This window comes from Manis javanica, chromosome 1 (genome assembly GCF_040802235.1).
Source record: "Manis javanica isolate MJ-LG chromosome 1, MJ_LKY, whole genome shotgun sequence".
Taxonomy (NCBI): domain Eukaryota; kingdom Metazoa; phylum Chordata; class Mammalia; order Pholidota; family Manidae; genus Manis; species Manis javanica.
The window spans coordinates 76,443,326-76,468,499 of record NC_133156.1 but is presented as its reverse complement, the minus strand read 5'-3'; the positions used below and the strand labels follow the sequence as shown (position 1 = coordinate 76,468,499).

At 38.8% G+C, this 25,174-nt stretch overlaps 1 protein-coding gene across 23 annotated transcripts in view; it reads right to left on the bottom strand.

Moving 5' to 3' along the window:
* The window catches only part of MCTP1 (multiple C2 and transmembrane domain containing 1), a 514,406-nt gene that overhangs the window by 21,037 nt on the left and 468,195 nt on the right, over window positions 1-25,174 (bottom strand). The gene's annotated exons all lie outside the window — the stretch shown is intronic.

Below are 25,174 nucleotides of genomic sequence, written 5' to 3'. Positions count from 1 at the left end.
ATGCCAGGATGACCATAAAATGGAATGATCCCAGCAAACCAGAACATTTGTTTACTCATTTATGATTTCCTGGAGGAAGCATACAGATTGCCACCCCAAAGAGCTGATCTTCCTCATAATTTTGCTTTTCCTTTAAAGTCTTCCTATGTAACCTTTAGCAAAAAGTGAGAAATAAGATTGAAATTTGCTCTGAGACAAAACTGTTACAATCAATAGAATACAGCTCTTCTGTTGGCACATGTATGATTGTGTTGGAATATGTTTTATGTGATTAATTTTTTACGCTAAATATGGTTTTGCTACACAGCTTTCTTGTTCATTCAGTAAAATGCCCTGCAAAACAGACTTCTTTCCACATCTTTACTTCTAACCTTTGGAAAATATATTAGATATGAAGTATAGATTCAATAAAGCCACACAAAGTGATGGAATGTTTTCTCTGGGCCAATATTCCTTCTTTTTCAGATATAGAAGACTATGTTGCAGCCCAAAATCCAGAATAGTGGAATTCTCAAGAGAGTAGCTTGGCAACTCAGAGACCGCTGACTAATGCATCTTACCTTAGTGTCTTACTTAGTTTTCATTACATCCAATCTTAATCAGGTTACTTAGTGCCTTGGCTCTTTTCCTTAAAAATAGGAACTCACCATTGAGACATTAAAGGATTCTGAGATATATTCAAGGTTAAAAGGACAGATGGACATCATTTAAGACAGTATATTTTTCTTTTAAAAAGTAAAAGCGCTCAAGGACATCTGCATTTTAGGGTTATAAAAGAGACTAAATAGGATAAGATGTGGAGATCTCAGTACAATGCCTGGTACCTAATGTCTATAAGTATTACTAATAGTAGTGGTAGTAGGAATAAAATTATGGATACAATTCCTTATTGAAAGAATTCAAATTATTTTTATATATTTTTGCTTATATTAAAAACAAAATTTTGTAATATCACAGAGAACTCCCAAAGATATGAAATCTTTTATGTATGTTTAATTTTGCCCCAGATGACTTAGTGTTAACTTGTCAGATTACATTTTGGAAAATGATGGTAGGTTCTTTGTAATAGTACATCGAGAAGATTTTTCCTCCCTTCTGCTGACTCTGCACACGATTTCCTGCAGAATGAGCATCTACTTAGTCTTAATTTTTTGCTTACTCTGTTGCAAGGTAGCCCCTATGATTTTCAGTATTCATTTTCTACAATGCAATTTTTCATCACATTTAGTTGCGCCTTGTCCTGTTAATTTAATGCTATACATTTTGCATGTAACCTTAAAGGTAGTTGTAAAGTAAAAAAAAAATTTGGAGAGAAATGTCCCGTGGGCTAGGCAGTATAAGCAGTAGGCATTTAAAAATGGCAGCTGGCACTCCTAAATTGTTATGAAAGCCAAGAAGGAAAAAGGAGGAAGGAAGAGAAAGCGAGGGAGGGAGGGAGAAAGAAGATAGGAGGAGAAAAAAGGGAAGAAAGAGGAAAAAGAGTAGACTGAGGGAAGAAAAAGAAGGAGGAGGAAAGAGGGAGAGGAAAACTTGAGGAGGAGACATTCCAGGGAGCCGAGGAGGAGGAGGAGACCACGAGCTCGCGGGGTAAAGACAAGGAACGGAAGGAATAGCTTCTTGGATCAAAAACAAAACTGACCTAAGGCCAAGGGAAATCCAAAACCCCTTAACGGACTAGGTTAACTTCTAATTCAGTAAAACTATTATTTATAAAGGGCAGCATATAAAATATTTAATTTCCATTAAATGTAAATGTGAATGAAACTTACAGAAAACACCCAGGGATGCAGATGTATGTTAGGAGGGAGAGTTCCCTAGGAGCCGAATTTTGCCAAATCTCCCTCTTTCAAATTATTTCAGGTAACCCCTTATAACTCCTTCTAGTACTTAAAAACTCTTAAATATTAGGGCTATATGTCAATATCAAAACCTTTGGCTTAATCTTGCCAGCAGGCAAGAAGTGCACGTTCCAGAGAGTGGCTTTACAGCTTGTGAGTTCAGGTCATTTTGCCCCAAGAGAGGTTGTGCTTTCAGAGGGGCTCCCACGTGAAGGGGCCGGAAGGCCTGGCTCCAGGCTCACCTCCATAGGAACCACAGCAGAAGCTGGGAGGCTGCTGCTCCCAAGGAGCCAGAGAGGAAAAGAAGTGACAGAGTATACTTTCACCCAGGACAGTACAATATCAGTGCTGAGAAAAGAATCTGTAGGCCTCACAGGTCTCTGTAAAGTCAGAACAGCTTGTGGAAAGGTTTTGAAAATGTGAAAGCACATTGCAGGGTTATGGTGGCTTAGGACAGAGCACTGCCTGCCTTAGACTCTGGAAAAAAGGTTAAATAAAGTGTGCCCTAAAATCCCTTCTGTTTACACATCAGCCATTTTACAGAAAAGATAATAAGGGTTTTGGAAAAGTCTCTGTCCCTCAAGTCATTTGAAAGCTCATGTAAGGACACTGCTGGCGGGTGGGATTTTTCCTGCCCCTTCCTTGGGTTCTGTAGTTGAAACCTGAGTGACAGCAGGTAACAGAGTACCCAACTTGTTTCTGAATCCAAATAACAGACTAGTTTTCCATTATTCCTACTTATAAGAAAAATGTTACAAGTACATGTATGTGTTTTAAGAAACCTCTTCTGAAATAATGTGTTTCATTGTCAAATGTGTGTTTAAATGGTTGGCATTCAAATGCAGAACTGAAAGAGAGGACAACTGAATATCCAGAGAAGGCTGGGGTTACTCTCTTATTCTAGACGACCCCAATCTTACCTAGAAGATGACTAGATTTCTAACTGGCTCTATTGCTAAACCCGGCTCCAATCCTTTCATGTGTGATTTTTTAGCAATTTACTTACCTTCCTCTGTAAAATGGGGGAAATAATGGAACCTACCTTTGTGATAGTTATAAAATTAAATGAGTTTAATCCATTAAAAGCATTTACCACAAATGTCAGGAACATAGGAAATGCTCAATACATGTTAACCACTAATATCATTAAAAATTTGAAGAGACTAAAAAAGGAAATAGTATAAAACTTACAAATGCTAAATTTTATGAAATTTAATGAAAATGACAAATTGCTCCCTTCTTATTTAGAATATATTTCAGGACTCTTACATTGGTATAACTTCTTTGTCACCTAATGCGAGCATAGATTATTTTTAATGTATCATTTTACATGATCCTTACAAAAGTTACAGGTGGGTGGCAAGTATTCTCACTTCCTGCGTGAGGAAACCCGAGACCAGTCGCCTAATGTCCTAACTCAAACTTCTGCCCCAACCCATGCTCCCTCTCCCTGGGTATCTCCAGCCATATCTGTACTCATCTGAGATATGGGACCTGAAAATAAGTAGATGCATCTGTTTACAATATTCCTGCCTGCTAAAAATAGTACATTCTTCATAGCCCAAAGCTAGTCAACTCATGCAAGGCGCACGCCTTCTATCCTGTGACGTTGTCCATGCTGATAAAGGTAGAATCAGTGATTTGTTCTTCAACAAGCCTCATGGCTGAATCCGGGCCAGAATTTATTATTTACTCTCCTAACAGCACAAGCTTTGTTACTAATTTACTTACTAATTCAGTTTTTAATCAATGAAAGATTCTCTTTCTTATGTACACAATGTCATATACACAAAGCTGTGGAACCCCTGAAGGTTTCTTTCTTGAATAAATTTTGTTATGAAAACAATCATTTACCTTTGTAAAGGATAAACTTTATGGCTTATAGAGCATCTTAAAGTTATTCTACCACTTGGATGACAAGGGCAGGTGCTCCCCTGCTTTACAGATAAGAAAACTGAGGCTTAGAGAAGTTAAGGTCTCATTACTGGTTGAAAAGCGTTCCTGGGACTTTAACCCGTGTCTCCTGCCTGAAATCGAGCTCCTTGCAGGTCCCTGTCAAAAAGCCGTCAAGTCACATATGGTATTTCTTCACTACATTGTTTCAGATATTCAAACTTGGCTCTTCTCAAAAACCTAATCTTTGAGTTATAATCAAATTGTGTGAGAAAAGAATCATATTAATATTATAAAAACAATGCTCTATGTGACTTCTCCAAAACCAAGTCAGGATTACTTTGTGAAATCCGGAGGCTATTTTTCTTTACAAATACTTTACAAGACAAACTTGTACCTTTCTAAAAAAGCACATCTGTTGTAAATTACTCCTTTACAGAAAGAAAGAATCACCATCTTTTCTTCCCATCTGAGCTTTAAAGAGATTTGTTGACATATTCTAAGGCCAGCATAGACAAAACAGCACAGGAAAGAGGAGGCGGTCAGCAAGACCAGGGCTTGGTTTTGCTTAAACTAATACCACATGCCCCATGAACCATTAGCTGTTTTTTATTTCCTGCTCTAAAGATCTGTAGTGAAAATAATCTGGGGTAGGAAAAAGTTACACATATCTTTTTTCCCCCCAACAAGATGCTGTGTTAGCAAATAGAACATATGAGCCACCTTCAGCAAACCAAGGTCTTTAACAATCCATTTTTCAAATACTACTGGTATTTCCTTTCCAAACAAAGATGGACTGTGACTGGAATCAATTTCATCATTTGTATGGTTACAATTGCCAAGTTTCTGGAAATAATAGCCATAAATACTGGATAATATTTTTTATATGAAGCCAACAACAGTTTTATTGCCATTTAATTTCCATGATTTGTTTGTTTGTTATAAGTTTTCAGTGTTATGAGAGCATGATGTTTAGGGATAGGAAAAAATCTTAAGTACAAATCAGGGGAAAAGCAATGTCAAAGTCATGTTAATGGCCTGACTTGAATCAACCAAACAAGGGAAATTAGCATTAGGAAAAAACTATTCCCTCTACCATTTAGGATTCTTTTCCTCAGTTTCCCTATAATAGAAAATTGCATAATATAACATCACCCACCATTTTCAGACCTTCGCATATTGTAGGAAATGGAAAGGACTGAGAATTCATTTGTCCCCCTTGAGATGATAATAGAGCTCTTCAGTGAAATTTGACAAAACAGAGGTGATGGTACAAATAAAGGCCTGGTGAATTTGAAGAGAACTCGGCCATCTTTCTCTATTGATGCCATATGTAGCACATACCTGAGTAACAACTTCATGGTCTATGGGATGCTGCTGATATATGGGGTGGGCCTCTCCCCTAAGCCCCTTCCTTACTGCAAACTAAATCACTAAAACAGGCTCATTCTGAGATCAACCTGGAAGAAAACACCAAAGGCCCACTTCATTGAGCTGATGGCAGTATTGTTACTTACTTAGTTCTGTAGATCACGGTCTTTCAGTTTATTTGGGAGAAGAGGAAGGGAGTATAAATGGCAAGAAATACTAGGAATCAATTTGAAAAAAATCTCTCAAATTCTCTCTCTGGGGATGGCCATTGGTTTAACAGGATAAAATAAGAGCTTCAGAAATAGTAGCTTATCTATTTTCATATAAAATTTCTGCATTTTAAATAAAAGTAGGGTAGGCTTGGGTTGAGGCTATGATATACTTTCCTGGTGTGGCCCTAATCAGACAGATGGATGCTATAGGCTGGAATCCTATTGTACATTTTACAGCCATGTGATCTTGTCTAAGGGACGTAACTCCTCAGATACCCAGTTTCTCCATCAGTAAGATGGAGAGACTGTCTACCTGACAGCATTGATGTGGAAACAGAATGAAGTCATGTATATAAGGAAATGACACATTAGTAGATATTAAATAAATACATTTCCTTTTCCCCACTAATTGTCTTTCTGCCCAAAGGGTAACATTTTCCCTTTTTTTTTTTTGCCTAATTTCTCTTACTTTCTTTCTCCTTTCTGGAGTTTGTGTTTAGAAGCCCAATTATCATTCCCTTCATTTACATCACCTCCCCAGTGTTCAGTTTAGACAAATCTTAGTCTATTCTTTTTATTCATTAATTCAATAAATATTGAGTGACAACTACATACTATTCTGGGAATACAGTGATAAACAGCATCAAGCCAACACAGAAATAAAGAAAAAAACCAGCCATGTGTAGCAATGACAGTGCGGAGTGCAACAGTGAGACCTGAATAGGTGCATTCCAAGAGTGTGCTGAGGGAGGGCTGTCCAAAGGATGACCTTCATGGGTGAGAGCTGCTCGTGTTGAGAGGAGAATAGAAACTACTGTAGGCATTTCAAACAACCTTAACACAGTGAAGTGGCTACACTGGCGGTGGAAGAATTCAGAATCCAATAGAGCAACAGATATTAGGAGCTCAGGAGCCACCACCAGAAGGAGGGAGCGTTTCTGGGGCCCAAATGATGGACCCCACAGACGGACCATGGCACGAGCCACAGGCATGGGCAGGGCTCCTTAACAGAATTTGCAATTTTGAAGGAGATGCTGAACCACTGCAGAGGGCAGCACTTCATCCCAGCTGGAAAATGTCCCTGTAAGCAGAGGTGGGGAGGGGCTGGAGAAAGTAGAAAGAAAGGGGAGGAAAAAAAGGAAAGAGAAACAGAGAGCATAAAAGAAATTGTACTTTTTCCCTTCCAGCATCTCCTTGGCCAAATCTTCCAAGAGCCATTGTCAAGGCAGCTGGGAAATGTGGTTCCAGAGAAGTGGGTGGGCATTTCCCTGAAAGCAAACAAGCAATAAACAAGAAGACAGCCCAACTGGAAGGAGGTGGGGAGAGGGGGGAGGAATCGGGGACCCAGCACAGGGCCCCATCCTGCTGTCTCCAAAGGAGAAACAAACTTGATTTGTTTGAGGAAATGAAGAAAGCCTAGAGCAAGGCGGCTGGGTGAAGGGGAGAGAGGCAGGAAGGTCCCGGAGAAGCAGGCGGCGCCACAGAGGGCCTTGTGAAGCCGAGTAAAGAGGGGGGATTCTTTTGTAAGGTGATGGGAAATCTGGAATGTTTCAACCAGAACAACATGATCTAATGGATGTTTTTAAAAGACCACGTAGTCATAATGCATTGTAGAGGAGAAACAAGATACTTCCCTATTGTAGTCCACTGGAGGTGGGAGCTCAGACCAGGTGGATATATTCACAAAGGTTTGGAAGTACAGTCATCACAGACAGTTAATAGATTGTATTTGGGAGGTGAGAGAAAGAGAAGTCAAGGAACTGCCTACATTTTTGGCTGTGTGACTAGGTAAACAAGGTTGGCTTTACTGAGCTAGAAAATAGAGGAAGAGCACTGTTGGGGAAAGAGTAGAAGCAGAGCTGCGTCTGGGCCGTGAGAAGGTCTGAGGTGCTTATGGGACATCCAAGAGGTGATATCAGTAGGCACATGAAGAGAGGGGCAGGGCTGGAGATACAAATTTGAAAGTCCCTGGCATCTGGAAGGCCTGTAAAGTCGTGCACACAGAAGGAGTGGCCCAGGGAAAGAACACAGATGGACACAGATGGAGGGGGCCTGGAACCAAGCCCCAGGGCACAAAACTTAGTTGTGGAGCAAATGAGGAGGAACCAACAAAGGAGACTGAGAAAGATGGAGACAGGAGAAAAGTTAGCAAGAGGCATCCTATAGGTCAAAAGAAAATGTTCTAAGAAGGAGGGAGGGGCAACCTCACCGGCCCTCTGCTGTGACGCCAAGAAATGCCAGCAGATTGCCGAGCGCGGCGTATGGACGAGAGCAAGTCCCACTCAGCAGCAGCAATGGGAGTTCTGTCTAGACAGAGCAGAGAAGGTGAATGAAAGGCTCACACCCTGACAGCAGACACCACTCTCAGAAAGTCTTGCTATAAAGGGTCGCTAAAAAGGAGGGAGGAAAATGAAGAGTATATACATGGGGTCAAAAAGGGGGATTTTTTTTTTTTGAAGATGGGAAATACAGCCTTACTACTCAAACGATGATCTGCATTTTAACAAGATTCCCAAGCGATTCATACATCAGCATATTTGCTTGCTCTTGGAATGACATAGAATAGAGGAGAAAGGGATGGCACAGACAAGGGGCACGACCCCAGGAACACATGTTTGGGAAGGTCTGGAGCAGAGCCCAAGTGGAGGGGAGACACAGGACTCTCTCCTCCGCTGGGACCAGAGGGAAGGGATGAGAGTGGTGCTAATGAAGCAGGACTGAGCTTTGGTCTGAGGATGTGGAAGTTCCTAAACTTGTTTGTGATTTCTCAGTGTTACAGGAGGCAAAAATCATTAGCTGAGAGTGAGCAGGAGCAGCAGCTGGCTGGTGTGGATTGGTGGAAACAAAAGCAGAGGGGAACTGTTCACTGGTCCTTCTCAGGTCTGTTCATGGCCCAGTAGGGTGATTTAGATGAGCTCTGCACTGTCCTACTTACTACTGGTTTTGTATTTCAATCTCTTTCACTGCCTTTATAAAATTAAGACTTATCCATCTTGCCTAGCAGTCTTTTATTAAATCCCCTTTTATAAACCTTAAAAGGATGCCACATAATTTACAATTAAAATACCTTAACCAGATTTGTGTTCAACAGCCATGATGTGCCCCTATAAGGAAGACAAAGACCCTTCTTTTGGGCAAAGACTTCCTCTCCAGGCCCTGCCCCAGCAGAGCTGGCCATGCAGCCTGCACCCAAGTCCGAACCCAGCCTCTGAAAACAAGAAGATACAGCTGTGTTTTCTTTTTATTTTCTCACCCATTCCTGCTTTTTATTCCTGATTTTGATTTCTAAGGAGACAAAAGACAGCTCTTGGCTAAATAACTGGGTAAACAATCTAGAACTTGGCCATGTCACAGGTAATCTGTGTTTGTTTCATTATGCTGGTGGGAAGCAGAAAGTCAGTTTCTAATGTATAAACGGCCCAACCAGATCTGTACCGTCTATCAGGGAATTATTTGCTGCTTCAGAGAAGGATCCTTGTTGACCTCTAGATCCATTTGCATACAACTGGTCATTGTTAAAAAATATATATATATATATATATATGGTTCCAGCACAAGCTGCTCTAGCTTTAGTAATGTGTATGATCCTTGTCCTGGATTTTAAATAAACCCTCAAGTCTGTTTTCTGAGTGGACCTTTTACCCCAGTTCAGTTTGTGCCAGAGAGTCCACCATCAAATAAGGATAAGGAATCATTTCTAATGTAAGCTGGAAAGAGCTGGTGACAGAGAAGGCCCTGCATGCAGATGGTGATGCAGAGGTGGGTTTCAAAGCCATACCTTGTAGGAGGTGGACCTTGCTGGGCATCTCGTAAAAGTGCCCCTGCCAGCTGTGTGAAGGTTGCCCTCCTCTCATCTTGTGACACCTATTCTTCCCTCCTAAACCCATCTCCTCATGTTGCAGAAGGGAATCAGAAATAGATACTTGTTAGTGTTTGGGAAACTAATAAAATCATGAACACACTGAGTTCTGGACCACAGCTAACTTTAGCAACTCAAGCCAAACACACACACACACACACTCATGTACACATATTCACAGTAATTGCAGAAGAACTTGACCAACATAAAATCAAGTACCTGTGTTAGAAATGTAAGAAGAAAAACTACAATATGAAGGAATTGGGAAACAGTACCACTGCAAGAAAGAGTGGACTTAGCTTCAGGAGAACAAAAAATTATTTTTGGTGTATTTTCTTACAGAGCTCAATAAATCTCTACATACTTAGAGGAATTTAGATGGTTCTGAGTCTAACATGGTAAATCAATCCTTAATTTGAAAGCATTTGGTCTACTGCTTGGTATATAGTAAGTTCTCAAAAATCTTACTTATTACCATTATAATATTATTACCATTATTTTTGTTACTATCATTGAGTGTCAGAAGATAGATTACAATAAATATTGACTTTTCCTACTGACTCTTTATGTTTCTATGACATCAGATATACACAAACATCTAAACGCCTCTGTTTATGAACATGTCCTGACTGTAAGCATGAGTTACAACAATCCGCTCTTCCTCAAACACACTGTGCAGAGTTGATAGGAATTATTTTTAACCTTCTGGTTTGTGTGACTTTCTGGCACACCCGCCAGTATTATGAATTAGATATTTTATCTGAGCCAAACTGCTGCTACACAGAAAAACAAATAGAAAAGTAGCATTATCCAGATAAACAGATAGCTGGGAGAAACAAAGACAACACCATAAATAGATCTTTTTAAAAAAAGAAGTTTTAATATTCACTTTATTAGTCCAAATGCCAAAATTATCCTTCTAATTACTGCATTCTTATTTTTCTTTCCATTCCTGAGAATCATTTAAGTAGTTTTCTTTAGTAAATGGGCATTTATTTATTCCTTTTGAGTTAACAGAGATAACTGTAATATCAATAATCAGGGATTCCAGGTAGCAATGTAGAAAGTCATTTTGTGGAAGAGACACCTACTGGCAAATACCCTGTGAGTTTCATCATAACTGTAGAGAAATTAGTCCTCAGTGACTACATTTGAGAGACATGGTTTTAAGAAATTTTGAAAGACAGTATTATCAAATTACAGAAAGGATTAATTGACAGGCAGTTCTTTTCAACATTGTGATCGCTATGTTTTTTTTTTCTGTCAGTATAAAATGTTCATCCATCCGAAGGTTTGTATATTTCTCCTTAGCATCCTATTAGCTTGATTAATAAATTTAATCAACATTTTGGTTGCTTAAAAAATAAGCCAAATTATCCAGGTATGGTTTATAAAATTGTTTTTATATATTAAAATTTTATGCCTACAATGTTCACATTTGAAGTTGAATTTTATATAACTACTTAGAATAATTTACTATTCCATATATGACAAATTTGATCATTTTCATCTCCTTTATTATTTAAGTAAGCTCATTACGTTAGAGGACATTAGAAATTATTTGGAACTCACATTGGAAAATTGTTTTGTAAAATTAGTATTAGAAAAAATGCTTTAATGCAATAGAAGTCAGACAGCTAGGAGGAGCAGAGAATTTTCCATTAAAGTCTTGTTTTATCTTATTTGGAGGAATTATATGGGTGATGAGGAATTTCTTAGGGCTAGAAGGTAGATATCAAAAGGTTTGTGACTTTAGGCAAACATCCAAACCCATATTAATGCAATAAGTTCTCCAGTGTCCTCAGGCACAATAATATGATCAATAGAGGATTTCCGTCTACTTTCCTTAGAACAAAATTCTGGAGGTCACAGGCTCTGTGTACATTTTGTATCATCACATTGTGGGTGCTAATCATTGGGGTCTTAGGATGGTCAAGCAACTCTGGCAATATTCCCTCCCCAAATCAATAAAGGGGATGATTCCTATCTTAAAGGAGCATTAGTAAGATTAATAAAATGTTTGATTAAAAAATAGTTGCTTTCCCCATTTCTAAACTAACTTTTAGTTCTTCCTTCAAACCCAGGACACAGTGATGGATGTGGAGGAGCACAAAGGGGAGGGAGGCATCCTGAGAGTCCTTCATAGGCCAAGAACTGGGCTTTAATACTGGTATTAATACTTTTAGCCTCATTTTGCAGGTGGATATATATAATGTTAGAAAGATCACAGAATGTGTAATGGCTGAGTGGGGACCAGATCTTAGATCTATCTGTAGGCAAAAACAGGAAAAAAAACCCCAAATATTTATCATTACAGAAAAGATCTTAATATACATATCTCTGTTCAAATCACTCCAATCCTAGTTCTGTGATCCCTCCTGAGTGCAGAGCGATATTGTAATTAGCATTCAAATGAGCCCCTCACGTACCTCCAATACTCACTAAATGTACCAGCTGCCACTTACATCCCACCACCATCCTTTCCAGAATTTCTGTAAGTGCTGCTGATCAAATGCAAAGTCTCACTAGTACTCATTAAAATAGCTGTTCATTCCTCTATAGATAGTCATGGTGTGAAAAATGTGAATTTTTTTAGGATGCAGTCTTATAATACTTATTGTTCTTCTTTCCAGGCATAAGCATAATACATGCTTATTGTGGAGAACTCAGAAAATAAAAACAATCATAGAAAAAAGTAAAAATCTCTGGTAAACATTTTAACATCTTACAATAAATCCTTAGGCTCTTTTCTATTTCGTAGTTTTACTATCATTATTAATCATATGATTGTTATGTGTCAAGCCCATCAGATGCTGGGCATTCAATGAAAAAGGCAGATTGGATCTGAATCCCTGATATTGAACATATAAATGCATTGCATTTTACAAAGGAGGTGTGTCTGGTGCGCACTCATGCAATGTTTCTTGCATTTAGTCTCCAAATGCTGAGTGCTTTGATTCCCCTTTCAATTTTGTCATTATAAAAAACGATGCAAAGAACATCTCTATACAAGTCTTTGGTACATCTTTCATAATACCCTCAAACTAATGTCCTAGAACTTGAAATGTAGAATTGAAGGATATATGCACTTTAAGAAATTTTTAAAATTAAAATATGAGGTTTAAAAAAATAGATTATACATGTTCAAATGTATGGAAAAACTCCCTTTCTCTCTCTGGCTCCCAGCTAATTACTCTCTACCCTGGAAGTAACCAATTTCACCAATTTCTCATATATTCTCCAAGAGATTATCCTAATCACAGCCAATAAAATTCAGTCATGAGTGTGTGTGCGTGTACATATGCACATATAGGCACATGCGTGCATATATTATTTTATTTCCTTTTTTCTTAAGGCACAAATAGCAGCTTATTATAAACATTGCCCATTGCCCTGGCTATTTCTACTTAAAAAATACATATACATATTTATATGTATATATGATCATTCCATATTAGTGCTAAAAATCTTCCTCACTTTTATAACTGCATGATAGTCCATTGTATCAATATACTGTAATTTATTTAATCAGTTTTCCCTTAATGGATGCTTAAGTTCTTTACCAACATTTTGCTATTACAAAAAAGCAGAAGCAAAATACACCTTGTGTATATGAGACTTTCATGCATGTGTCAGGGTATCCGTAGGAGAAACTTCTGGAAGTGGAATTGTTTGGGCACAGGGTTTGAGTTTTTGTAATTGCGATACCTATTGCCAGATTGCCTTCCAAAAGAGATGGTACAGTTTCCATTCTCACTAGGAAGACATGGGCTACCCAGTTCCTTGCCAGGCTGTGTCAGAGACTTCCTCTTTTTATGGGTTTTCGAGAATATTTGTAGAACTAGATTAGTTCCTATGTGGGCTCCACAGTGTTATTTTTTACATTCTTAACCAATTACTTGTCTACATTGTTTTGAATTAAGTGATAATCATTTTGGTTTACAGAATTATTGAGTACATAATATATATTAGACAAAAGGATATTTTTTTCTATGGCTATAGAAATGACCAAATCAGTTAAGTACCTTACAGTATGGTAGGGTCATGAATAGACTAAGTAGACGTTTTCTTGTTAAATAGCAATTTCCATAAAAATTGCTGCACTGAAGGAGATTTTATTTTATTTATACATTATGTCCAAGGTATTGAACCCAATAAGTGTGTTTGAATTAAAATATTTCTATTTTATTGCTTTGGATGGGTTCTCAAGCAGGAAAATTCAACATAGTACCAGAGACACGCAGTATAGCATTCTGGTGAAGTATGCAGGCTGGCCAGCCCAACAGCACCAACAGGTTTGGAACTAGGTTTGCTAACTTTGTGTCCTTGTGTACCTAACTCACCCCATTCGGGCTTCAGCTTCTTTATCTGTAAAAAGTGATATTGGAAATACCAAATGACATATACTGAGTCTCAATAAATGACTACCACTATCACTTAATATTACTGCGGAAACACATTCCCAAATCCAAATAACTTATCCCATTGTAAGATGTGCTCCCATGTACATAGATAAATATGAGCAATAAAAACATGTTACCTGAGAATTTAGCATAACCAAAATCATAATCTTGTTGAGTTCCTCATGAAAGATTAATACCAAAGTGCCATGACTCTAAAATATACACATACACACATGTGTGCAAATATTTTAAATGAAAGATTTAAGGAAACAAAGAATATGTGAAAATCTTGGCATGCATTCTTTTGAGTCATTCTCAGAAGGTAATGGGGTAAGCTCTGGTTGGCAAAAATATACTATGCAGCTGTAGCTGATTTACTGAGATCAGGTGGAAACAACACTGCACTATTTTTCTGACCAGCAGAAAAAGTTATTTGACTCATGGAGAGTCTACTCTGTGCTCGGCACCATCCCAGGCACACGGATAGACTGCTAAACCCAACAGGCATGGACCCCACCTTCCTGATGCTTACAGTCAGGTAAAATATCCCGAGGGAGACAGCCCAAGTAAGACACACTTTCGCTGAGCCGCCTTCTGTGGCAGAAGTACTGCCAGAGAAGGGTATTATGTAACACATTAATGCAAACAGCTTAGTCGAAAAAACAAGCTCTAATCCAGAGCAGTCAGCTCAGATATTAGCATGTAACACCATTTCCAAATCTCTAAGTACCCAAATATTTTAATGGCATTTATTACCAAAGATGCCTGTCACTATTTGAATACTGAATATGGGAATTTCCTGAGTAAGCACCAATAGGGAAAATTAATGTGGCGAAACCTGTAGGAGTTTTATTTAAATGGCTCTAATTTTGTACAATTCCTATATGTTTGAAATAACCACTGCTGAGTAACATTTCAGTTTCCTCTATCTATTAATAACTAGTTATATAAGTAATAAAGTTATAGCTCACTAATAGGAAATCTATTTTGATTTCATTAGAAACTGAATTCTCAAAATTACCTAAAATCCTTTCACCAAAAGTCACGAATAATGCACGTTCACCACCTAGCGGCACTTTTAGCAAACTGCAGGTACTTTACACAGTATATTCTGCTAATTTAACTCATGCATAACATCAGAAACTTTACGGATAACTTTCATTTTCTAAGTAATTTATGTGTTATAACCCTTAGCAATTTAGCAGAATACCCTCTCTTTTTATCCTTCCTCAATTCCCACTATGCTGTCTAGACCAGACCCCCCCCTTATCTTCTCCTGGAGTTGCAGTACTAGACTGCCTCGATTCTCCAACTGCTCTTGAACACTGCCATTTATATCGTTTCTTTAGTTAAGAAATAGGAATAAATTCCTTTGTGACACATCTAGTAAATGCACCTGGCCTGGTGCAAAGCATCTGATTCTCAACTTGCTCAGCAAACTAAATTCTAGCAAGAGTTTCAAATGTGACAGCTCTGTGAGCACACATCTCGTCCCAGCTTATACAGTATTAAATTCTGGACCTGAAGCCGCCTTACTCCGTCCCCTCCATCTGGGAAATTCCTACCCATTCTTCAAGGCTTATCTCAAAACCACTGCCTGCAAGAAGTCTTTCTTGACTTCTGCAACCCATTTACTCTCCCTGTGATGGATTTTAGGAATGGTGGTTGTAGCCTTGATTGGCTTTTGATGCCCTTATTAGCACCCATTATGTGGGTGGATTAGAGACATTTTCACCCCTGAATTAGGAAACAACTTTCAAGGCAGTGATTGTTTAAATACTTCTTTTTAAATACCCCCCTTCTCCACTGCACCCTGCTCAGTGAAGAACACAAAGCACCATAAATACTGGAGGGTTGCGTCAACCATCCTTAATGGCATTTCCTTATTCTGATATTTTAGTATACTGATGACTCCCAGGTGTGCCTTCTGATCACTCTGTCATCTTCTGTTAGTTAAAACACGTGATCTTTTCAAAAGCAACAGTAGCTTCATGTCAAGATATCTGTATATTCAGTGAGGAGAACTGGCATGTTTCCTAGTAATTTAGGCCAAGAGAAACAGTTCTTTGATTACCTGGGTTTTTAAGGTGGAAGTTCGGGTTAATATTGGCAAGGATCTGCCTCATTTACTCACTTTAGTTTGTATTTGCTAGTCAGTTGTGATTTATGAATACCTTCCAAAGGTCACTATCTATCTTTAAGATACATCAGTCTTAAGTATCCACCTTCCATTTTGAAGAAAGAAATTTAGTTTCACAAACACATGAGACAAGAACACGGTCTAATCAACAGTGCATAGGATTCACAAAATCAATATTTATTTATGTGATATCACCTGAAACAGCCGGAAGGCGCACTTTCAGTTCTGATTAAAACTACTGTAACAACTGATGGGTCTAGGGAAATATTTTGTTCTTAAATTAATTTAAATATATCTTGGAATAACAAAAGGTATTAAGCTTTGCCATATATGCCCTCAATGGCATGGCATTCTAATAGGAAGACATGTTGGTACTAAAAAAATGGATACTCCAGAGAGTGCAAACCCAGCCCATGGGCATCTCTAACCTCCATTTTAACCTGTTGTAAACATACAACAGGATCCTAATGTTATTTAATTTGGAGTAAGGTTTAAGACAGTTTTAAATGCATTTTCCTAAGCCTCAAATCTCTTCATCACATGCAGTGGTACAGCAATTACTTGCTAGACACAATATTTTCTTGAATCATACACATATTGAAAATATATGTATATATAAATCACAAAAAATAAAACTCATGTTGACTTACATTCCTAAAATAACTTTTACTCGTATCCATTTATCTCTAGACAGTCATTGAAAATATGATTTGCCAAGGATTTGAATTTGTGTATGTAGAGGCTGCATATTCTTACAATAAAAAAGTAGAAAAAACCTACTTACATGCCTTCAGTTATCTTTGTTGAATTTGATTTTTTAGATATAAATAACCAAAGTCTCTCAATGTAAACCTGACACTGATAATGAATACGTTTCAGATGGCAACAGGAAAACATACTACTGCTGCAATTAAATGCAAATGTTTTGAGTGCATACAGTATTAAAGCTGAGTTTAAGTCACCGAATAAGGAAATTCAGAAGTTAAGTGGCTCAAAGGAATTATTTAAACCTGCTGAGTCAGATTTTCCCAGAGAACAAGCTGCCTCTTGGGAGTGAATCTGGTGTGTTTGGAAGTGGGAGAAACTCTGTTGGATTTCATAATTTTAATAGGAATGGAGACATTATTCCTGGTACCTTAGCAATTTTTATGCAAAGTACATGGGGCTTCATCCTGAGAGGCATTGCCTTATTTATACAGTCAGACAATCCAATTTCCTGTGTACCCCAAGTGTGCAGGGTCGTGAACCCAGCATTTAAAGAGATACCAGACGTTTGTGCTCTTCTGTGGCTGCACAGTTCCTACATGAAAATGCCTTCAAATACTTAAGAAACCTGAGTCCATTAATTCTAGAGGTAGTGATTCATCAGGTAGGTGGGATTAATCAAAAAAGACTTCTTGGAGAAGGTGAGGTAAGATGCAGAAACATACAAGTTATTGTATGGGGAGGAGAAATCCATTGCTGGGTTAAGCCAAGAATCCACATGAAAGAGAACTGAGGTTCGAGGAAGCTGGTGGGGCAGCTGCCAAGGGCCTCGATGACCAAAGGCACCTGTTCAACCAGCTCAGAACCGTCTTTACTCTCCTTGAAGTGAGAAAGGTTCACCACTCCCCTCAGTCTGTGCTAAATATGAGAGAACCCTGCAAAGTTAAGAGTCTTATTTACAATTCTTCTGTGAAAAGTTGAAATTTCCCAAGAAATACTCAGCTTCTGGAGATACTCTCCCGTAACAACGCTTGTAAATCAACATCTCAAAAAAGGGAAATAATGAGTGTTACAACAGAGGTATAAAAGTGGAACCCTAGGTTATACTTTCCTCTTTAAACCACAGTATGAGAGAAAACACTGAGACATGTTGGCTTCCAACATTCAACTATCTGCACCCACTTTTGGTAAATAAAATGACTTTACTTCTCTTCTTGGACTAAGAATTAGGGTATTAAATTCAAGATGGAGTCCAATATGAAAGTAATCCTAGATGATCAAAGGCAACCAACGCAAGCTCAAGGACTCAGACCTGACAGCTACTTTGGGAGGCTCTGATAACATTACTATGTGCATTAGATAAAAATGAATTTAACTTGTGTCTAGCTTCCTCTCAGATGCTTCAATAATAGCTGAATAATAGCATCCTATGCCACCAGGTTAGAAACCTCTTCTAGTGAGAGTCACCAGCAATCTTCTGGATGAGGAGTTTCTGCAAAGTTCCCTATGAGAGCAGAATGCGGGGATGGCAGAGGCGCAAATGCATACGTGGCTTGAACTGGAATTCCACTTGATGGTTTACTAGCTAGGATGCTGCCTGAGTCCCTTAACTCCTCAAACCTGCTCATATTAAATATCTGTGTTTATAAGAACATATTTCTTAGGGTTGTTATAAGTATCAGATGTAATGATCCAATTAAAATGCTTACACCAATGCTTGACCCACAGCAATATTCCACACATGTTAGCTCTTATTTTATTTCCAGCATATTTAAATGACATCACAATAAGTTGCGTGATTAAAGACAAAATTTTGAGTGTCATTAAGGCAATAAAATATTGGGTGAAACTCATGGAAAATGGAAAACAATAAGAAAAAATGACTCTGGAATACTTCTATAATCCAATAGCAGAAAAATAAAAGGGCACATCTCTTTAAAAAGGAGTTTTAAGTATTTCTATTGGTTTTTAATTTCTTGGGCCTAAGCAAATGGACTGTCATGGCTGTCATTTGTTTTTGTCAATGAAGTCCTGGTTGAACCAGCAACTGTGCCTGCTGACAGATCAAACGCACGCGCCCTCTGCAGGGTCTCAGGCTCGCCTCTGAAGGCTGTGGCGGAGAAGCACAGGCTAATGAACCCAGTCACTGCCTGCTAAAACTGCCTCAGAAGAAGAAAGAATAAGGAACTTCTGAAGTTTCCTGACTTTGCCAAGCTCTCAACAACAAACTATCCCTTTGGTGTTTATGAATTGAAAAACAAAATTTTAACTGGAAAGAAATAAAAAGAAAAATACTATATCAAACTATCGATACCATTGATTAACTTGAGGCAGTAGTGCCTATGCCCCTTCAGGTCAGACTTAAGAAACTTCAATTTAGGTCATCTTTCTATCTGAGGTACATGAATTTCAGGCAATAATTCAGTCCTGGAAATTATACTGAACACCCACTATCTGCCAGGCAGTATGCTGAATGTGAGAAAGAGATGAATAATGTTCAATCCCTGCCCATAAGAGAACAAGCCAGCAAACAGATCCTTATGATCCTCTCTGTTAATTCCTATGCTAGAAACACGGAAAGGCAGGGAGATGGCAATTTGGCTGAAGCAGGAAGCCTCTGCTGGGAAAGAAAATGATTTTATCATCTACCAATGAGAACAATCAGGAACAAATATCTAATGAAAATCTAATGAAAACATTGTGTAATTAAATGTAAAAATACTTTGTGACGATTGTTACTCCTACTGTTTCCTACAAACGAGATGAAGTCAGAATTGGGTATATTAAAATTAACCTGAAACCTGTTCTTTGCGGGAAGTATTAAATGTCGGTCTTATGAGCGAACCTGCAAACTTACTTACATTCAGTTCAATGGAAAAGAAAATCGAGGGCCTCCGATATGCCAAACACTGATTTCACGCTAGGGAGAGAGAAAACCCAGCAGAGAAGGCAGAAAGAAGGAGAAAGCTTGCAACCTCAGGACAGTGAAATGAGATAAGTGAGAACTTGAAAAACGCTTTATGACAGGTGCCAACAAGTTTCTTCCAGGGACACAGACTCAAATGCCTGCATAGGCCAGGCCGAGTGAGTACAAGTCCCATGGGGAGGGGGCGTCCACGACCCGGCTCCCCTGGATCCGGGCCATGTGGGACCCAGATCCAGGATTGCCAGAATGTCCTAATTTTTCAGTAGAAGCTCAGAATTCAAGTTTTTCTGGCCTCCTGATTTTTGAAGACTGTTGCAAAATCCTGCCCACAGCTGAATCCAATTCCTTGGCTGCCAGTGGGCAGCCTCCATGTTTCCAAACATGTAAGGAACAATTACGGAGGGAGACAGGGTTAAGGGCAGGGACTTTAGTACTGGATTCAAGTCCTACATTGCCTGTGCCACACAAACTTGGTCAAATCCTTAAAGTGGCCCTGAGTTGCAAATTCACCCTCTTTTAAACTGGGGGTAAACAGACGTTTCTCTTAAGGTTTTTGTGAGGAGAAAATGTGAGCTAGAATGTAGTAAGCTCTCCAAGATATAATAGGTTTATCATCTTCAGAAAACCTTCCTGTAGGAAAAGGAATGGGAGCTTCCTTTAGGGCTGGCCCTGCAGAAGTGGCCCGAGGGCTTCCCGGGCATTCTACAGAGAGGGAGCGAAGGCTCCCATCCTGGGAAGTGGCAAGAGATCATGTCTCGGCAAAGTACTGTCACCTGGTTAGGCTGGAACAGACAGCAGATGATGAAGCACAGGGGATGAACACCAGCAGGTCACACTGTGCCTCAAGCTCTGGAGCTTCAGGAGTGCCGCCCGAGGGAGGGCTGGACTTGATGGCACAGGAAATGAAGAGGCATTGTTTTTTGAAAAAGGGATCAAAATCTCAGGGCTACTCTTCATGATGCATTCATCCAACCAGTATTTACTGAGGCTTACTCTGTGCCAGGTGCTAATATTTGGTTCTGGGGACATAGTGGTAACAAGGCAAACAAACAAGGTCCCTACTCCATGGACCTCATGCGCTAGAGGCTGTAGGAAGGAGCTGTGGGTTGCACTGCATGGAGCCTGGGGTCGAGGAGACTAGTTGGCAGCCTATTGCTAGCTCCAGCAGGAGGTTATGGTGGTCTCATTTAGGGCAGTGGTGGTGAGATGGTCAAGGAGGAGATGAGTTGAGGAAGGGTAGGGAGAGTGAAGCAACCTAAGAGGTGGCAGGACTCAGGTTTTTGAGCAGTAATGATGACAGAGCATTTAGGATGACGTTAGCAGAAATAAGGAAGGCATGAGGAGACGCTCGTTTATTGGCAAGAGGGATGGTTGAGTTTATCCCCATAGAGTTTTGATAAACAGCACACTGGTCTGTTGATGCCTCTATATCACTACAGCATCTTAGCCAAATGATCATTTCTGAGGAAGCTGGGTTTTCTCACCAAAAGGTAATTCTTACTTGGAATCCAGAGATTTGATACCAAGACTAAACCTAGGTTCAACTCACTTCCCCAAATACAGTGTTAAAGGCAGATCCTGAACACAAAGCATTTCCTGTCAGATAACCATTTGCTTTTAGGAACAAGACAAGAAGACTCCAGAGCATTTCTGTGATATGCTCCCACTTACATAGAATAAACATGTTGTCCAGCTGAGTCTAATGCTTATGGACTTCACCCAATTAATCTTCTCGTGTTCAGATGGATATAACAGAATATGCAATTAACAGTAGTTTAGGCAATAGAGTTAATTTTCCTCATATAATAGGAAGTGCAGAAGTCAGTGGTCACTGATATTTTATATGTTCAAAGATGTCTTTGGGGCCCTAAGAACTTTGATCTTTCCATTCCATCAACTTGTGTCTTTGCTTCATGGTGCTCAGATGGCTGCCCCAGCCTTAAGCATTATATCTGCATTCAAGAATAAATGACAAGAGGAAGGACGGAGCCAGCAATATCTGTCCTCTTTGATTGAGAAAGTAAAAAGCTTTTCTAGAAACCCCCAGAAAATGTCTTCTAGCTCTTTGGTCAAAACTGTACTAATTGACCATTCATAGCTATAGCCAAACCTTAGAAAAATGAGCGTTTAGCCAGATTCTTTGCCCTTGTGTATAAAATCAGTCTTCTGTTAGCAAGGGAAAAGGGAACATTGGGTAGACAACCACCACACTTTTAGAACCCTCCCTGCCCACACTCCTTCTGAATCCTCAGAGTACTTACAGCCTTGTATAAACTTATTTATGTCACTATTTTCACCCCAGATTGAAGGCAGAACCCATGTTTTACTCATTTCCCTGGTACTGTCTTTTATACAGTAGGCCCTCAATAAGTGTTGAATAAACTATTGTACTTTTTTGATGTATAAAATGATGCATTTTAAGTAGCTATAGAAAGAAAAAATAACTTCATTTTTACATTTGTGCATTAGCTACTGCTCTTTTTTAAAAAATGCACTAAGTAAAGTAGGTCTAAGTGAAGTTTCAGAAAGGGTATGGGAACAAATACAAACAACAAATATAAAACATTCTTATAATGTTAACAATGCAGACAAAACTGAAACTCATATCTATAAAATAAAGTTAATTTCCTGTTTCTTTGTCTTCTAGTGCATGCTGGTGCATGAAAATAGATAAGTTTTTCTAGAAATACTAATTCTTTCAGGCTCAGAAACCTTCAGTTGATCTCAGTGCACATAAAAAACTTCCACAGTCCTTGCTCAAAACTCTACATCCTGGCCCCAACCAACCTTCCTACCTCTGTCATTTACAACTCTTGTATCAGAATATTTTGCTCCAGCCAAATTTTTCTATTCATTGCCCTTCAATGCCTCTCAGGCATCCTGCTTCCCTTGACCTTGAACACCCTGACCTCCTTTCTTGGCTTGTCTGAATCTGATGTGGCCATCAAAGATTGACTCAAGTCAGTAATTATATAGTGTGAGTTTCCAGCATTCCTTAGGCTGGAATACAGTTTGCCTGTGGCCTCTCTTCTGCCTATGTCAGGTTTTGTGGCTCCAGTTGTCCAAGAGTCACATGTGTAAACTGTCATCCATTCCCTTCCGTGGATACCTTACTCAGCCGAGCACTGGAGCAGCAACTCTCTCTTCTGTGATGGGAAACTGATCGCTAGGATTCTGATAGTAATTATACTCACTATGTAATTAACAAATATACAGTTATATGTATTTGCTAATATTTACTAAAGGAACTCTATTAAAAAGTATCATTTAATTCTTATAATCTTACAAGGTCCTATTTTTATTCCCATTTCCCATAAATTTCTGAATAATTTAGTTCTTATAATCTTACAAGGTACTATTTTTATTCCCATTTTGCAGATGAGGAAATAACTTCTAATCTGCAATTCAGTACATTTTTTTCCATGAAGAGCTAGATAGTAAATATTTCTGGCTTTACAGGCCAGAGCCTTGTTGTAACTACTCAACTCTTACAGCTTGAAAGCAGTCACAGACACTATGGAAACAAGTCATAGACACTAGGGAGACAAATGAATGGAGTTATGTTCCAATAAAACTTTATTTACAAAATCAGGTAGTGGGCTGGATTTGGCCCATGGACTGTTTGCTGACTGCTCTAGTTCAAAAACCCATTGTATAGATTAGGCCAAGAGAAGTAAAGCCACTTGCTCCAGACTGCACCAGAGGAAGATCTAGAATACAGGTCTTCTGACTGATTGTTTAGTGGTCTTTAATATGACTGAATTGGGATAATGACTCCATAATAAACGGAACCTCTGAAGCTGTAAGGCAGATCTGATACTATTGACACAAATTAGACAATTTTGACCCAGATGATCTGATTCATGTGATTTGATGTGAATTTTATTCTATCTTCTTGATCTTCCAAGGTAAATGGATATTTAAACTCAGTTTCCTTGTTTATCTTGGAAAGGAAAGCATTGCCCAGACCAGGCAAGCACATGTATAGTTAGGACTTAGTGCTTGTTCAAAAGCTGGGTTTGGTGGTGTCAGAATCCCTGAGACATTTTCAGGACAGTGGTCCATTGGCAGGATTTCTCAGAATGGCTCTGAATATGCATGGCTCCCTGCAACTTAAACTTGGCCTCCTGTTTTACCAGGGGACATTCTGATATGGATAGAAACCTTTGTGGCTACAAGACAAAATCCATGATGGCTTGACCTCCTTAGCCTCATACTCTAAAAAATTTAGTTCAGTGTTGTTGATTGAAATCTTTGATAGGAAATAAAATTTCTGAGGGGCAAGCTATTATTCTGTGACCTTTGTTCCTTCTACTAATATAGCCTTGTAAAAGCATGGAAAATATAGTTAACATTCCCTTGCACATCTACTTCAGCACCATCATGAGCAAAGTTTCTCAATCATTGTCGTAGGACTTCATGATGATACTAACAGCTTTCAAGAATTTCTTGAGCTGCAACTACTATAACACTAAATGTCAAGCTCTCTGTTCGGCCTGCAAACTAAGCAGAAAATGGAAAAAGTGAATTGTGTCTAATATACTTTACTCTCCTGGGTAAAAGTAAGACACTGTTACTTTGACTGTTCATACTACACTAACTGTTAGCAGACTGGCCAGCCTATTCAGCAGCACTCAACTCAATGAAAAGCCTGGGAGATGAGATGACTCTAGAAGGTCGAGAAATATAGTTATCCTCCATGTTTTTGCTATAATTGTGACCCCACAGTGTTCTTGTCCTTGATTCATGTCATGACCTGGGGTTATGTTTTGATTCTGAGTATTCATCTCTTATTAGGTTATGCGCATCATATTTAAATACTTAGCTCAACCTTGAAAGATGTTTAGAATCCTCACCAGCCTATATAATTTTTGTTAGTCAAATCTATTATCAAGGAGACTAAAGGAAAAAAAGTGTCTGTGAGGAGACAGATGTACTTGCTGTGGAAAACTGGGCAAAAGACACCTGTAATAGTGTCTTATTAGTTGTTATGTCCTACCACTTAAAATACATTCAGCTCTGTGTTCTGAAACCTATTTCTGAAGAATGGAAAATAGAAATATTTTATCAGAGCAGAGGAAATATTTTATCAGAGCAGAGGAAAAAAGATCAAGTTTACCCAAATTTCAGAATCTATAAGTATTGCATTAAATGAGAAAATTTTAAGTGATCTTTTGTTAGGGATAACATTTATAGAGACATTTATAAGAGCTATAAATATATTTTATCCATACTGTGAATAGTATTACTGTATCTATTACACAGATGAGGAAACTGAGGCTACAGAGAGGTTAATTTACCCAAAGCGATTTAGCTAGTACGTGATGGAGCTGGGATCTAAACGTAGGAAGTCTGACTCAAGATCCAGAGTGAATCATTACTCTAATGTGTATAGTCACTTGGTAAAATCTATATTCTTCAATGGAGAGTTGCTGAATGAGGCAGTGGGGCAGGAAATAGCATATTCTAGTCCCCTTGCTCCCCAGGTCACTGCTGACATATTACAGAGCACATGCCACAGGATCAGGTCTCAACATCACTGTTTTCCAACAGTTACCAAAGATGGAACTTTGCTTTTGTATTGTTATTGAAGTGCAGGGGGAAACCTTAAATTCTTAATGGCTCAAATTACATACTTCTTGGTAGACAAAACTTAATATAGTTCTTATTATAGTCATTCTCTCCCTTCAATATCTTAGATTCATGAACCTACTAGACCCTGTAGTAACCATTAAAACCATGCACAAATATTCTGCCTCTCCCTTTCTGGCCTGTGGGAGGATCACACATGTCCAGCCCCTAGATGTGACTTGCTTTGGCTACTGAA